This window comes from Hyperolius riggenbachi, chromosome 3 (genome assembly GCF_040937935.1).
Source record: "Hyperolius riggenbachi isolate aHypRig1 chromosome 3, aHypRig1.pri, whole genome shotgun sequence".
Taxonomy (NCBI): Eukaryota; Metazoa; Chordata; class Amphibia; order Anura; family Hyperoliidae; genus Hyperolius; species Hyperolius riggenbachi.
Genome location: NC_090648.1, coordinates 91490370 through 91507034, shown reverse-complemented (window position 1 = coordinate 91507034; position 16665 = coordinate 91490370).

Genomic DNA, 16665 nt, shown 5'->3' with positions numbered 1-16665 from the left:
GGCAATGAAAAAATTATATATGGGCAAAAAGGGCAATAAATATTCCACCTCCAGGGGCAAATATTTTTCTGGATATATTTACACAAAGAGGGGTGGAGCCAACTAGCAAATATACATAAAATTTTAAATTTTAGCTGGATGTGCACCATTGCTTTGGCTCTATTCTTTGACAATGCATTATCGGGGTATTTGACAATATCCCGGGGTACATAACTAATATATAACATTAAAACCTTATTACAAACATCCATGTGAAGCCTACCCGCTCTGAAAAATGTCACGAGACACCTCTCCTAGACTAGAGTACATAGCTGCTTTATTTAAAGTGAACTTCAAGACTAAAAATCTTCTCAGCAACACTAAAAAGGATTGGTGTTTTTTCAACAGTTTCACAGCATCAGAACTTTTGTTTTTCTTACCACAACATAGTTTAGAATAAGGAACAGAGGGATTGGGTTTCACAGTACGGACTGTATCTTTATTTATTTATATAAGTATTTATATAGCGCCGACATATTACGCAGTGCTGTACAAAGTATATTGTCTTGCCACTGTTCTTTAGAGGGGCTCACAATCTAATCCCTGTATGTATTGTGTAGTGCATGCATCATAGTCTAGGGTCAATTTAGGGAGGAAGCCATTTAACTTATCTGTATGTTTTTGGGATGTGGGAGGAAACCGGAGTGCCAGGAGAAAACCCAAGCAGACACGGGGATAACATACAAACTCAGTGCAGATGTTGACTTGGCTGGGATTCGAACCAGGGACCCAGCGCTGCAAGGTGTGAGCGCGAACCACTACGCCATCGTGCTGCCACCAAGCTACCTTTAAAAAAAAGGGACAGCTGGAGCCTATGCATGCTGAGAGGACTGAGCTAAAAGTAGGCAGCAGAGGAACCATCTCTGGGTCAGCAGTGGTGAGAGTTACTTTATCAGTGGAACTTTAAATACACTGGCAACAGCATACATTTAAAAATGTTTATGGCAATTTGGCTACTGGAACATGACGATAGTAACATATTAGATATGCTACTAATATACTACTATGTACTACCAGGCCCGCCATCAGGGGGGGACATCCGTGACTCCCGTCACGGGCCCGGGCCTGCAGGGGGGCCCCATCCCCGCCGCGGCCCTAGCGGGTGCCGCCCGACCGCCGCTCAACCTCCCCTGGCCGCTGCTCCCTCCCTCCATCCCTCTAGCCGCCGCCTCCGCCGCCGCGTCAGACCTCAATCAGGCGGCGACAATAGTGCGGGCGCTAGGACCCAGCGCCCGCACTGATATGCGGAAGTGACGTCACTTCCGCATATAGAGCGGGTGCGTCCAGCGCCCGCTCTTACTGGTCGGGTCGCCGCTGATCTTGAGGTCTGACGCTGCTGGCAGCCTGGCAAGGTAGGGGAAGCAGCGGTGGCGGCTGGGGGGGGCCTCCCTGTCACTCACTCACTCACTAGCTAAAGGGCCTCCCTGTCACTCACTCACTAGCTAAAGGGCCTACCTGTCACTCACTCCCTAGCTAAAGGGCCTACCTGTCACTCACTCCCTAGCTAAAGGGCCTCCCTGTCACTCACTCACTGCCTAATGGGGCTCCCTGTCACTCACTCACTAGCTAAAGGGGCTCCCTGTCACTCACTCACTTGCTAAAGGGCCTCCCTGTCACTCACTCACTAGCTAAAGGGCCTCCCTGTCACTCACTCACTAGCTAAAGGGCCTCCCTGTCACTCACTCACTTGCTAAAGGGCCTCCCTGTCACTCACTCACTTGCTAAAGGGGCTCCCTGTCACTCACTCACTTGCTAAAGGGGCTCCCTGTCACTCACTCACTAGCTAAAGGGCCTCCCTGTCACTCACTCACTAGCTAAAGGGGCTCCCTGTCACTCACTCACTAGCTAAAGGGCCTCCCTGTCACTCACTCACTAGCTAAAGGGGCTCCCTGTCACTCACTCACTAGCTAAAGGGGCTCCCTGGCACTCACTCCCTAAAGGGGCTCCCTGTCACTCACTAGCTAAAGGGGCTCCCTTTCACTCACTCACTAGCTAAAGGGGCTCCCTGTCACTCACTCACTAGCTAAAGGGGCTCCCTGTCACTCACTCACTAGCTAAAGGGGCTCCCTGGCACTCACTCACTAGCTAAAGGGCCTCCCTGTCACTCACTCACTAGCTAAAGGGGCTCCCTGTCACTCACTCACTAGCTAAAGGGGCTCCCTGTCACTCACTCACTAGCTAAAGGGGCTCCCTGTCACTCACTCACTAGCTGAAGGGGCTCCCTGTCACTCACTCACTCCCTAAAGGGGCTCCCTGTCACTCACTCACTCACTCACTCACTCCCTAAAGGGCCTCCCTGTCACTCACTCACTAGCTAAAGGGGCTCCCTGTCACTCACTCACTCCCTAAAGGGGCTCCCTGTCACTCGCTCACTAGCTAAAGGGGCTCCCTGTCACTCACTCCCTCCCTAAAGGGGCTCCCTGTCACTCACTCACTACCTAAAAGGGCTCCATGTCACTCACTACCTAACCTGGGGGTCCCTGTCAGAATCCAGGTGAGAGGTGTCTACCATAATAAGGGGGCATTCTGCCTATTTATGTGAAATGCTGTCTATTTATGTGCCTCATGTCTGCTGAATTTGTCTTGTTGGGGGCCTAATGATTAAATTTTTACTTGTTGGGGGCCTCATGATTTGTTGGGAGCCTCATTGCCTCAAGATTGCTGAATTTGTCTTGTTGGGGGCCTCATGATTTGTTGGGGACCTCATGATTTGTTGGGGCCTCATGATTGCTGAATTTGTCTTGTTGGGGGTCTCACGATTGCTGAATTTATCTTGTTGGGGGCCACATGATTGCTGAATTTGTCTTGTTGGGGGACTCATGATTGCTGAATTTGTCTTGTTGGGGGTCACATGATTGCTAACTGCGAGACTATGGGAAAAGCTGAATCATTACCATATGAGACAATAGCATTAAACCTACTTTTTTAGTTTTTTTAAACAGAAAATAAAACTGGGAGGTTCTAAAAAAATGATGGAGCACTTCCTCCTTCCGGCTTGAAGGAGGAAGTGCTCGATATCGAGGCTTGCAACGCGTCCATTCGGAAACTTGCACCTCGTTGAAACGCTGGGCGGAGAGCGGCGGTCTGGGTAATTAACCCCGCCGCATCTAGCCGCTCAGCTGTGGCAATTAGAGCTAACTTGAATCACGAGTATCCACCGTGGTTATTCGTGATTAATTTGTGGACAGCAAGCCTCCAACTAGCTCTGCCAACATGTAATGGCTACGCACATTTCTCAGTTTGTGGGGGGGGCCCGGACTGATGATTTGTGAGGGGCCCCAAAATTTCTGATGGCGGCCCTGTGTACTACTGATAATAATACGGTAATGTTACTGATCTTCTTCTATCGACTTCCATAATCTATCTTTCACATTAACCCTCTGCTACCTACGCCGAACTCCAACCTTCCCCCTACCATTAACCCCTCCAGAACCTGCTGTACCTGGGACCCTGGGCCAAAAATTGTTACTTGGTGCTGGGCAATACTAAAGGCAAATGACTGAAGCCCGCTGTGGCCGAAACCCTGTCCCTGAAAGTGTCTCTCATTTGCTAATCATAATCATTTTTATTTCTCCAAGCACAACTGGGCCACGCCTGGAATTAGGCTTGGCACATACAAAATTCAAGCATAGGATAGGGCACACAGAATATGTCAAAAAGGGACTGGATAATATTCACATGCAGAGAAAGCAGGGTGGCATAATTCACAAGATACATCAATTTAACACGAAAAACTTGAGCACAACTATGTACAATGTACATCAGCGCAATCATGATATTGTCCAAGTGGGAGTGGGGCTACCTGAGGGGGGAGGGGGGCAGTGCGTCTAGAGTTTAGATAGTTGACAGCTGAGGGGTAGAAGCTGTTCCTGTGTCTTGAGGTCTTGGTGGAGATTGACAGATACCTCTGGCCCGAGGGGAGCTGACTGAAGAAGCGGTGGCCTGGGTGTGAGGGATCATTGGTGATCCTCAGTGCTCTGGAGTTCAGTCTGGACATGTAGAGGAAGGTCCAGAGTGGGAAGTGGTTTTCCGATGATCCTCTCTGCTGATCTGATGACCCTCTGTAGCTTGAGTCTGTCACTGGCAGAGGAGCCAGCATACCAGACCAGGATGGAAGAGCAGCAGAGGACAGATTTGATTGTGGTGGAGTAGAAGCTCGTCAGAAGCTTTTGCGCCATACCAAACGTCTTCAGTTGGCGGAGGAACAATAGCCTCTGCTGGGCTTTCTTTTGTGTGGAGGCGTTGTTGGTCTTCCAACAACCGAGATGGTTGTGCCTAGGAGGCGGACACAGGGAACTCTTTTAACTTTCTTGCCATGAATACAAATTGGAGTTGAGGTGGAGGTGTGCTTCTTAAAGTTAACAATCATCTTGACTTTTGTGGTGTTTAGTACCAACTCATTCTCCCTACACCACAGCAAATTCTATTGACCTGGTGATGGTATGCCTGCTCATCATTATTGGCAATGAGACCGACTATGGTGGTGTCATCAGCGAATTTGTTTAGTCTGCTGTGGATCCGCAGTTGTTCGTGTATTGGTAGAACAGGAATGGTGACAGAACGCAGCCTCGTGGGGCCAATGTGTTGGTGATCCTAAGTTGTGAGGAGATAGCGCCTAGCTTGACAACCTGGGTTCTGTTTTGTGAGGAAGTCTGTGATCCACAGGCGTAAGGTAAGGTGGACCCTGAGCGCAGCAAGGTTCTCTCGAAGTATTTTGGGGCTGATGGTATTAAACACAGAACTGAAGTCTAGTAGGATGATCCTGGCATATGCGTCCGGTCTTATAGTACAAATTATCGCAGATCTTCAAATACAGTGTAATACAAAAAACAGTCTGTAAGACTTCACCACAGTGGTATACAGGTCTCCTATATTCTTTTAGTCACCATCACCCAAAGGAATAAAAGGGGCTTTCCATTTCCAAACACCCCACACCAGGGGTAGGGAACCGATGGCTCTGGAGCCAGATGTGGCTCTTTTGATGGCTACATCTGGCTCACAGAGAAATTGGTAGTGCTTGATTCACTGCTCAAGTAGTGTAGCTTAGAGTGGCAGAGCAAGTAACATTGTCTGAGTAGCCACGCTACTGCTGTAGCGCACACTACTAACTTACTTGCGCTCACCCCAAAACTACCTAATGCTCTAATTGTCCCACCCTGGATCATTTCAGGTCCAATGACTTTGTTGGATAAGATGGCCACACTTTGATGACACCAATAGGCCGCCTGACACTTGACAGGCAACCTATAGCGCCAAAGTCTGGCCATATTGTCCTACAAAATGTTTCATCACCCAGATCTTATGGTTAAAGCTGTTAGTCGGTATTCCTCCTCTCTGGCTCGGGGGAAAAATTGCTGATGTTGCTGAAACCCAAGAGAAGTTGAAGACGTCTCTGACACTTCCGCTGCCCGGCGTATCAACTGTGTACACATCACCATGGCAACAGGGACAGCCCTTTGCTGGGCATGCGCGCTGTCCCAGTTGCAGTGGCGTTCCTATCGTTGGGCGCAGGAGGGCGTGGCGCACCGGGTGGCTGATCGGCAAGGGGGTGTCGCCAAGCCCCCCTGGCCCCTGCAGCAGCAGAACAAGGAGGAAAAGAAGCGCTAGAAGGAGGGGCATGGAGGCAGCAGCGGGAAGGGGGGCAGAACCCCCCCACTCCCTCACCTGGGACCCCTCCTTCTGCTATCTTCCCCTCCCGAATAGCAGCGGCAAAGAGGCGGGCGGGCGGAGGATTACTCACCTAGCTTCCGCATTCCAAGCGCTGGAGCGTAGCGCCTCGCGCCACAGGTCTCCGGCTTCAATGCCGCCCACTGTGCTTCCTGATTGCCGGAAGCACAGTGGGCGGCATTGAAGGCGGAGAACTGTGACGATGGGGACGCTGCGCTCCAGCGATTGGAACGCGGAAATTAGGTGAGTAATCCTCAGCCCGCCTCGCCTCTTTGCCGCCGCTATTCTGGAGGGGAAGATAGCAGAAGGAGGGGTCCCAGGTGAGGGAGTGGGGGGGTTCTGGCCCCCTTCCCGCCGCTGCCTCAACGCCCCTCCTTCTAGTGCTTCTTTTCCTCCTGGAGCAACTACACTGGGGGCAACTACTCTGGCCACACTGGGGGGCAGCTACACTGGGGGCAGGGCAGCTACTCTGGCCACACTGGGGGCAACTACGCTGGCCACACTGGGGGCAACTACGCTGGCTAAACTGGGGGCAACTACTCTGGCCACACTGGGGGCAACTACGCTGGCTACACTGGGGGCAACTACGCTGGCTAAACTGGGGGCAACTACGCTGGCTAAACTGGGGGCAACTACTCTAGCCACACTGGGGGCAGCTACTCTGGCCACACTGGGGGTAGCTACACTGGGGCAACTACGCTGGCCACACTGGGGACAACTATGGTGGCTACACTGGGGGTAACTACGCTGGGGCAACTATGCTGGGGGCAACTATGCTGGCTACACTGGGGGTAACTACGCTTGAGCAACTATGCTGGCTACACTGGCAGCAACTATTCTGGCTACACTGGAGGTAACTGTGCTGTCTACACTGGGGGTAACTATGCTGGCCACACTGGGGGTAACTACACTGGGGGCAACTATGCTGGTTACACTGGGTGCAACTATACTACCTACACTGGGGGCAACTATACTATCTATAGTGGGGAAACTATACTACGGACAACTATACTACCTATACTGGGGTGGGGGCAACTATAATAGCTACCTATACTGGGGGCAAACTTTATTACATATACTGGGGCAACTATATTACGTATACTGGGAGCACCTATATCTGGCATTACCTGCCGTGGCATGCGTAGTTTGCGGCACTTGCTCCTTTTTGGGGGGGGGGGGTGTCATATAATACCCAGCACCGGGTGTCAAATACCCTAGGTACGCCACTGCCCAGTTGAACACATATTGTATGGCTCTCACATAATTACATGTCAAAATATTTGGCATTTATGGCTCTCTCTGGCAAAAAGGTTCCTCACCCGTGCCCCACACTATAAGGGTGTATATTACTTTCAGTGATAGAAGGCACGGGTCACGGTCCTCTAGGCATCCACACAACCACCAGTCCCTCAGTCCAAGGGAGTATAAAATCCAGAAGGTTGACGTGAAAAACAACAAACACACGGCAACTCTAAGTGTAAACCGTTTATTAAAAAACCATATGTGTAAACCATAAAAAGATAAAAGAAAAAACTTACATACGGGCCCAAGACTTTGGGAACCAGGAAATGAATTTGCACATATGTGCTGGTAAACAGCTAAAAAGACAATAAAAAGTGGCGCCTGTCTCCTTTCAGACTAGTTTCACAATCTTGCATCATCAGGGGATCCCCTGATGGAATCGATCGATCGCAAATCGATGCACGATCGATCCATCTGCGGCCGATTTCGATCGATTTGATCAACTGACAGGATGGAAAATCTAAGCTGATCTGCTGCTGGCAGCAGATGGATGGCCCATAGAGTTGCATTGGATCTAATGGGGCAGTAATGTCTTCAAATCGATTTTCAATAGATTTCCAATAGACTTCACTCTGAAATCTATTGGAAATCTGTTCCTAGTGTGTGGCTCTCATCAGATAGATTCCTGTCAGATTCGACCTGACAGGCATCTGACAGAAATCTATCTGATGGTCAAATCTGCTGCAAATCTATCAGTGTATGGCCACCTTAAGAGCCGCTGGCCTGAAGTTGTTGAGGTCAGTCACTCCGTGCTTTTTGGGGACAGGGATGATGGCGGACCTCTTGAAGCAAGAGGGGACTTTGCCGCCCTGAAGGGACTTGGTGAAGATGGAAGAGAGAATAGGAGCAAGCTGCCGTGCATAGGTTTTCAGGCAGGCTGGTAACACTTCGTCAGGGCCTGAGGCTTTCCTAGCATTTAGCCTTGCCAGGTGATGCAGAACATCGGCCTGGTTCACCGCTAGAGGGGGCGAGTATGGTCTCGGGACATTTAAGGCAGCGGAGGGGACAGGTGGCTGTGGGAGTCCTTCAGGAGCCGCCTGGTTCTCGAATCTGCAGTAGAAGTCACTGAGATTCTCAGCAAGCTCAGTCCTAGGTGTTGAATGCTGGGGGGGCGGGCTTATAGTTGGTGGTGGCCTTACGTCCTTTCCAAAAAGTTAGTGAGTCGTTTGAGGAGAGGTTCTGTTTCAGCTTTTCTGCATGACTCTTCTTGGCAACTCTCAGTTCTCTCTTGTCTTTCCTGTAGTCCTCCCGGTTGCTGGACTTGTGTGCGGCTTTCTTGTTTCTGCACAATTGCCGTAGTTTTTTATTAGAACAACCACTGGCGCTTGCAGCTGAATGACCAGGCTATATTCTAGCCAAGCACCACCACTAGATTGTAGCCTGAGTTGGGCTATACAAAACTTGGCACTTACATAGCCGCAAATTGCTTTGCAGCCTAAGGCTGTGCCCAAATCACCAGGCACACCATGCGCCCATTTTACTTGCTCCACTGGCAACACAGGGTTCAAATACACTGACTGTATGCAGATAGCTGAGGCTCCTGGACCAATCAGGGGTTTAGGATCAGTAGATAAATGTCACTTAGGTTTACACCTTTAACCTTTTGCCGACCGCGTCACGCCGATGGGAGTGGCCGCGGCAGCAGCCCCAGGACCACCTAACGCCAATTGGCGTAAAGTCCTGGGGCTCTGTTTTGCAGGAGATCGCACGCACGCTGCACGCGCATCTCCTGCTTGGGGGGCGGAGCTCTGCCCCGCCTTCAGTCTCCGAGCAGCTATTGCCGCTCGGGAGACTGTTAGACGGCGTGATCGCCATCTATTTACATGGTGCAGCGCTGGGATCAGCTGCAGCGCTGCACTGGGGACAGCCGTGTGACACGGCTGTCCCCCTGGGGGACAAGAGAGCGATCGGCTCATAGGGTGAAGCCTATGAGAGCTGATCGCTATGATTGGCTGGCTGGGGGAGGGAGGGAGGAAGAACATTTGAAGAAACGTTTTTTTTTTAATTTAAAAGCGCCAACCATAATATTGATCACAAAAAAATAAACATGGGGGGAGCGATCAGACCCCACCAACAGAGAGCTCTGTTGGTGGGGAGAAAAAAAGGGGGGGGGAATCACTTGTGTGCTGTGTTGTGCGGCCCTGCAGCTTGGCCTTAAAGCTGCAGTGGCCAATTTGACTAAAAATGGCCTGGTCACTAGTGAGGTTTAGCCCTGCAGTCCTCAAGAGGTTAAAGGAATATCAAGGTGAAAATAAATTGATGAGATAAACTATTTTATCTATTCTCCTACTCCTACTCTTAGAAGGACTTTTTGAGATATCCCACAGTTTTACTTCATGTTTAAATCTACTTTTTAGGTTTCTAATGTTTCATTGTCTCTGCTCAATTATACAGTTTTTGAAGTATGCCAGAGGTAAAATCTATGAACTTTGGACCCTTTTTATCTATCCCCTGCTCTTAAAACCCGTTCTCTGTGAGGAAAGTGTATTATAGCTTCAATTCCTTATCAGTGTGGGTTAAACTAGGTCCCACTTGCATACCTGAATGCTAACTCTTTCAGGCAGAAAAAGGGAAAAAAAGGAACACAGCCTAGTTATGTGTATGCTTGGCATTGTACATACATATGTTTATCTCATCAGTTTAATATTCTCCTTGGTATTCCTTGGAGGCAACTAAATTACAAAGAGGGAGAATTGAAAGAACCATGCCATACCTGGCCCACCACAGCTGTGTATCAGCCACACCATTAGAACTGTTAAAAGCTCCCCACCTTCCCCACCTTCCTTTGGCGACTTCATGCACAGGACCAGGCGGTTGGCACACATTGACTCACTCTACAAAGCATGTACATAAAAATAGTGCCCTCAGCCTTGACAAACACATGTTGTTATTCCACTTCTAGTGCAAACTTGAAAACTAAACAATCTGTCATCTGACTCTGGAGATGCAGATGGGGATTCTGTATAAATGTATAAAGTATTTTACAATTAAGTAAATAACATAACCTCCTTCCTGTCATCATTTCACTACCTATCCTCTGGACCCGACACCCTCAGACCATTCCTCCACCCCGGCCCTTACCCCAATTGTGTAACCTCTCCCTATCCGGCAGCATTTTTCCTTCAGGTTTCAATGGGCAATAATTCTTTCTATACCGAAGAAATCACTGAGAGACATATCCGATATACCTTTTGGCCAGAGACTTTAGAGCCAAATTTCAAGGCTATTTTACCATCCTCGTTTCGGACATTTCCTCAACTTTTGACACTGGTGATCACCTTCTTCTACTCCAGGACCTTGCACTATGAATATTTATTATGAAAGTGCTATTTCCCACTTTTCCCAGATCTCCTTTAGTAGTGACTCATCTATGCCATTCCCTTACCTGTTGGCATTCCCTCTTCACGTGCCATACATCTTTCCTCCTTAACCACTTCACCACTGAGGGGTTTTACCCCTTGGGCACCAGAGCAATTTTCACTTTTCAGCGCTCCTTCCATTCATTCGTCTATAACTTTATTATTACTTATCGCAATGAAATGAACTATATCTTGTTTCTTTCGCCACCAATTAGGCTTTCTTTAGGTCAGACATTATGCCAAGAATTATTTTATTCTAAATGTGTTTTAATGGGAAAATTGGAAAAAATGTCGGAAAAAAATCATTATTTTTCAGTTTTCGGCCATTATAGTTTTTAAATAATGCATGATACTGTAATTAAAATCCATAAAAATGTATTTGCCCATTTGTCCCGGTTATTGCACCATTTAAATTATGTCCCTATCACAATGTTTGGCGCCAATATTTTATTTGGTGCATTTTTTTCAGTTTTGCGTCCATCCCTAATTACAAGCCCATAGTTTATAAAGTAACAGTGTTATACCCTCCTGACATAAATATTTAAAAAGTTCAGTCCCTAAGGTAACTATTTATGTTTATTTTAATTTTTCTTTTTCTTTTTATTACAAAAAAAATAAATAAATTGGGGAGTGTGGGAAGTAATGAGTTAATTTATAGTGGAAAAGTATGTATTTGTATATGAAAAATGTTTTGGATGCAGTTTTACTATTTGGCCACAAGATGGCCAAAGTAATTTTTTGTTCATGCGACCTGTAAGCATCAGAAGTACGCTTACAGGAAGCACAATGAGGCTGGGAAACTTTTTTTTTTCACAATGATCGCGCTGCTTCTCATAGAAGCAGCCGATCATTGCTGGGGGGCTGAGATCAATGAACGGGAACAGTTTTTCCCATTCATTTATCTCCGGGCGAGAGGCCGGCAACGTGCACGAGCGCGGGAGCACGCGCACAAGTGAGCGGGAGCACGGACAGCGGCGGTAGCAGCGGGAGGTGCGTATATCTACACTCCTGGTGGGCAAAGGGTGTTAAAAGGAGCGTAGATATACGCACCCGTGGTGGTGAAGTACTTAAAGTGTAACTGTCATAAAGTTAAAAATCAATTCTTTAGTTTTATCTGGTAAACAAGTAATAAAGATGCTAACCAGGCAACCCAAATGTTAAAATCCCTATTACGGTACTTTTCTTGTTGATAAATGATCATTCCCCAGTTTACCTGACTCTTATTTGGTACACACAAAATTTAGTACACAAAAAGGAAGTTGCAGGGCATGCTGGGTTGTCCTTTTTGCTTTTCTATTTCCCCTCAGACTTAACTAATGCAGCCTGATTGGCTGAAGCCTCTTTCCCTCCTGTTTTACCCTCCCGCACCTCTGTTCCTCTCTGATTGGCCAATATTTCTCATGCTGAGAGTAAGGGAGGAAATGACATCAGGATTGGCTTCAAAATAGCCATAGTTAAAAACGGAAATGCCAAGAAGGATTTTCTCTTTTTTTACTGTAGAAAAATCACTAAAATCAAAATGTGGACACTACAATACATATGTTATGTAAGCAGGACCGGCCCTAGACTTTTTGCCGCCTGAGGCAAGTTTTGAAAAAATTGCCCCTGCCGCACGCCCCCCCCCTCCCTCGCCTGGGTCCCCCGATCTGCGCTCCCCTCCAGCTTTAAATGTAGCATAAGCAGCCGACAGACAGTAAGAGGCACGGGCGGGGGATCACTCACCTTCCTCGTTCCAACGTGCGCTCCACTGACGTCACTTCCTGCAACGCCGGCCACGTACAATACAGTGGGCGGCGTTGCAGGAAGTGACGTCAGTGGAGCGCACGCTGGAACGAGGAAGAGGTGAGTGATCCCCCGCCCGCACCTCTTACTGTCTGTCGGCTTCTTACGCTACATTTAAAGCTGGAGGGGAGCGCAGATCGGGGGACCCAGGCGAGGGAGGGGGGGTCCAACCCCCCTTCCCACCGCTAGGCCCAATACCCCAGTCCTGCCAGCTACCCCTCCAGCTCGGCGGCCGGCACCCCCACACCCACGGACGGGCGGATGCCGCCCCTAGAACTTTGCCGCCTGAGGCAAAAGTTTCACCCCGCCTCATGAGCAGGCCGGCACTGTATGTAAGTATGTAAGTAGAGCAGGTATTTATCTACTTATATATGTGTTTTTTTCTGAGATAGTATAGCTGACAGCTCCTCTTTAAAGGGAATCTGAAGTGAAAATAAACTTATGAGATAATACATTGTATGCATAATACAGCTAAGAAATAGAACATTAGTAGCCAAGAAACAAGTCATATATTGTTTCCCTGTACAGGAAGAGTTAAGAAACTTCACTTGTTATCTATGCAAAAGAGCTTCTCTCTGAGCTCTTTGAGCCAACTTGGTGGCTATAGCACTGTTTTCCAACGCACTTATACATCAAAGAATCAGTGACAGACAGCTTCAGGTAAGATTATCGTAGTTTTTTTCCCTTCAGTGTCACTTGAAACCTCCCATTTGTACACAGATGACACTTAGATTTTCTTTTCCTATCCCTGAGTGGTCATTATCTGTCCTGTCAGCAGTCTCATGATCATCCCTCCCTAACCATCAAAACTACTCCTGGAAACCTCTGAAATGATAAACATAATAGTCATTTTCACTACCCCATAGGAAAGTTGCTTGAGGTCACCTTTGACTTCACTTGACTTGACTGCACTCTCCTTCACTCCCCACATCCAGAGCATCTCTAGGTCCTCCCACTCCTGTCTCCACAACATTTTCCAAAACACGCTCCTTTCCTATCCCCAGAGAATAACTCTGGGAACCTGGTAACGCTATATCTCATCTTGGCTACTGGAACATCCTCCTGCTTGTTATTCTGCTAAGAAGACTCCATAGTGAATGCTGCAGCTAGACGTATCTTTCCTTATCTCCACTTCTCAACCTCTGTTTCTCCTCACACATCTCTCTACTGGCTTAGGGCTGGTTCAGACGGACGTTTGCAGAGCGTTTACTGCCAGCGTTCGGGGCTTGGCGTGAATGGGAGCGTTTGTACCAAGCTTTTATGCGCGTTTGCACAAACGCGGCGTTCGGGTCCCGATTTTCACTGGCGTTTAAGGAGCCCCTGGAAGCTACATGTTGCTTCCAGGGACGGTTAACCGCGACGGGTAATGTCCCCCTAGGGGAAAAAAAACCACGACCGCATCCGAACGCAATGCGAACGCTGCTGAAAGCCTGAACGCATCACAAACGCAACGCCAACGAACGCGACGCCTCCAAACGTCCGTCTGAACCAGCCCTTACACTTCACTTCAAACTAAAAGTCGAGCTAAAATGTTTTCTTTTAACTCACTACACAGCTCTTGTGCCAGCTACATTTCTGAAAGCATACAAATATACAACCTTACCTAACCACACTGAACACCCCACTTACGAAAGCCCAATGATACAAATGGCCTAAAAATGTGAAATTTGATTGTGTGGGAAGAAGTCAAAGGCACAGAGGAGGTACAGGGGACAAAGATGGCACTAGTTACTGACTTATGAATGGATTTAGGTTAAGAACGAACCTGCAGTATCCGGGAAACCTATATCAACTATGGCGATTGAGCAATCGATGGTAAATAATGCGGTGGATCATAGCGGTAGAGCTGTGGACGGATGATTGGTTAGGCACACCCAAGCACTGACAACCCAACAACCCAGGGATATGATTGGCCAAGACAAGCTACAGCCTCATGTAGCCTATAGTGTGTACAGTGTACCAAGATGCATAGTTACTGCACCCTGCAAGTTCTGCTCCTGTTGGTTATTTCCGAGCATGAGATTAGTCCTTTGCGTTTGTCTACCCATCTAATGTGTGAATGTAATTAAAAAATAAAAAGCTAAGTTAGAATGATAGATAACGACCGCCTCAGTCAATAATCAGGTGTGTGTACAGTAGCTCCCAACCCCTGACCTGCAAGCGATCCATCATGCATCGCCGAGCGATGGCCAAATGCAGCATGTGCTTGTGTACGCCGCCGGTAAGCTGGGCGCGGCGTAAGCCAAATGAAGGCTCACCCTGCTGCCGCTCAAACCCCCAGCGGCACAGGCGTCCGAGCCATTAGGCAGCTATAAATTTTCGCCTAATGCGACAGGAAGAGGGAAGGGCGCTTCTGCACTGAGTAGTGAGAGAAGAAATGCCTCTCAGCTGACTCAGGTGTCAGTTTACACAGCAGCAGCGGGGCTGACTGGACTTCAGCTCAATGATGTGTGCTGTGTACAGTGTGCTGTGTGTGTGTGTGTGTTGTGTGCAGTGTGTGTACTGTGTGTGTGTGTGTGTGTGTGTGTGTGTGTGTGTGTGTGTGTGTGTGTGTGTGTGTACTGTGCTGTGCGTGTCTAAAGTGTGTGTGTGTGTGTGTGTGTACTGTGTATAGTGTGTATGTTGTGTGCAGTGTGTGTACTGTGTGTGTGTGTGTATGTTGTGTGCAGTGTGTGTACTGTGTGTGTGTGTATAGTGTGTGTACTGTGCTGTGCATGTCTAGTGTGTGTGTGTGTGTGTGTGTGTGTACTGTGTATAGTGTGTATGTTGTGTGTGTGTGTACTGTGTGTGTGTGTGTGTATGTTGTGTGCAGTGTGTGTACTGTGTGTGTGTGTGTGTGTGTGTGTATATAGTGTGTGTGTGTGTGTGTGTGTGTGTGTGTGTGTGTGTGTGTGTGTGTGTGTGTGTGTGTGTGTGTGTGTGTGTGTGTGTGTACTGTGTATAGTGTGTATGTTGTGTGCAGTGTGTGTACTGTGTGTGTGTGTGTGTGTGTGTGTGTGTGTGTGTGTGTGTGTGTGTACACTGTGTGTGTGTGTGTATAGTGTGTGTACTGTGTGTGGTGTGTGTGAGTGCATGCCGCAATAAGTATATTTTATGGTGAAACGCTCTGCTGCATAACAACTATTTTCTGGTGAACCCATGCCGCAATAAGTACATTTTCTGGTGAAACGCTGCTGCATTATGATTTTCGGGGGTCTTGGGGGTGGGGTTCACCACAGGAGTGGTGTTCACCATGAGGGGTGCGGGGTATGGGACTGGGGGCAATCACGGGGGGGGGGGGGGGATGGGGGTGCCACAGGATTTCTCGCCTGGAGTGACAAAATGGCTAGAGACGGGGCATAAAATACTGATACCCCTTCTCGGAGGGAGATGTAATTCGGGGTTCGGCAGTCGCAGAGTCATGGCCGTTTCTACGGCCGTGCGGGGCGTGCCGCCGCCCGGGGCGCTGCTGGGAGGGGGGCGCTGTGATGGAGGGGGAGCCGCAGCCGCGGGGAGGGCAGCCCGACCTCTCCCTCCCTTCCTCTCCCCGGGCCTCCCTCCGTGCGATCCCCCCTCGGAGTGCAGAGTACTGCAGCAGGGAAGCGCTATGCAAAACTACTCACCTCGCTGGCTCCAAGCGCTGCTCTCTCGCCGCCAGTCTCCTCTCTGCCTACACGCTGATACACACACACGCTCTGCCTCCCCGGGCAGCAAAATCTACATCCAAGAAAGTCGTGGACTTTGCCTCATTCTGCTGCGGGATAGCGGCATTTTAACAGGGGCAAACATGCTTAACATAACCAAAAGGTAAAAACCCATTTTTAAGTGGCTTCAGAGTCTCTTTAAGATGTCGCCGCCTGTGATGTAAATCAGGGAGAGGAAAGATTTAACAATGGGCAAACTCTGACTAAATCATTTACAAAGTAATATTGTAAATAAAAGATAAGCAATTATTATGATTGATTAACAAAGCACCAACATATTCCGTGGCGCTGTACAAAGTAAGAAACATGGAGTACATAATAATACAGACAAAGGTCTGCACCAATACACAAAATACAGAATTGGTGACAAAATACAGAGTTAATGACAGGGACAACAGTAACATGATGAATAAAATGTAAAATGAATTCCAAGACAAAAAAGGGAGATAGAGAGCCCTGCCCTTGCGAGCTTACAATCTAAAGCAGGGGTCCCCAAATGTTCAAAGTCGAGGGCCGGGTCAACATACTTCAGACTGCTGGGGGGCCGGAGTATACATAAGATGATGTAGAAGTCTTTGTGAGCCAGACAGTGAAGCATACCCAGGTGACAACCTGCAGTCCAATTAGACAGCAGCGTCACCTGATGTGGAATTTGATTGGAAACCAGCGAATTACTGCTTTCTGGCTTCCATGTGGATGGGAGGTGCCAGCACTGCTATTCCATACGTGGACCTCCAATATTTAAAGATGTAGCTGACCGCATCTATAAGTAATACATTTTCTGTGTGGGGGTCGGTAAAAAAGCCTCAGGGGGCCACATTTGGCCCGCGGGC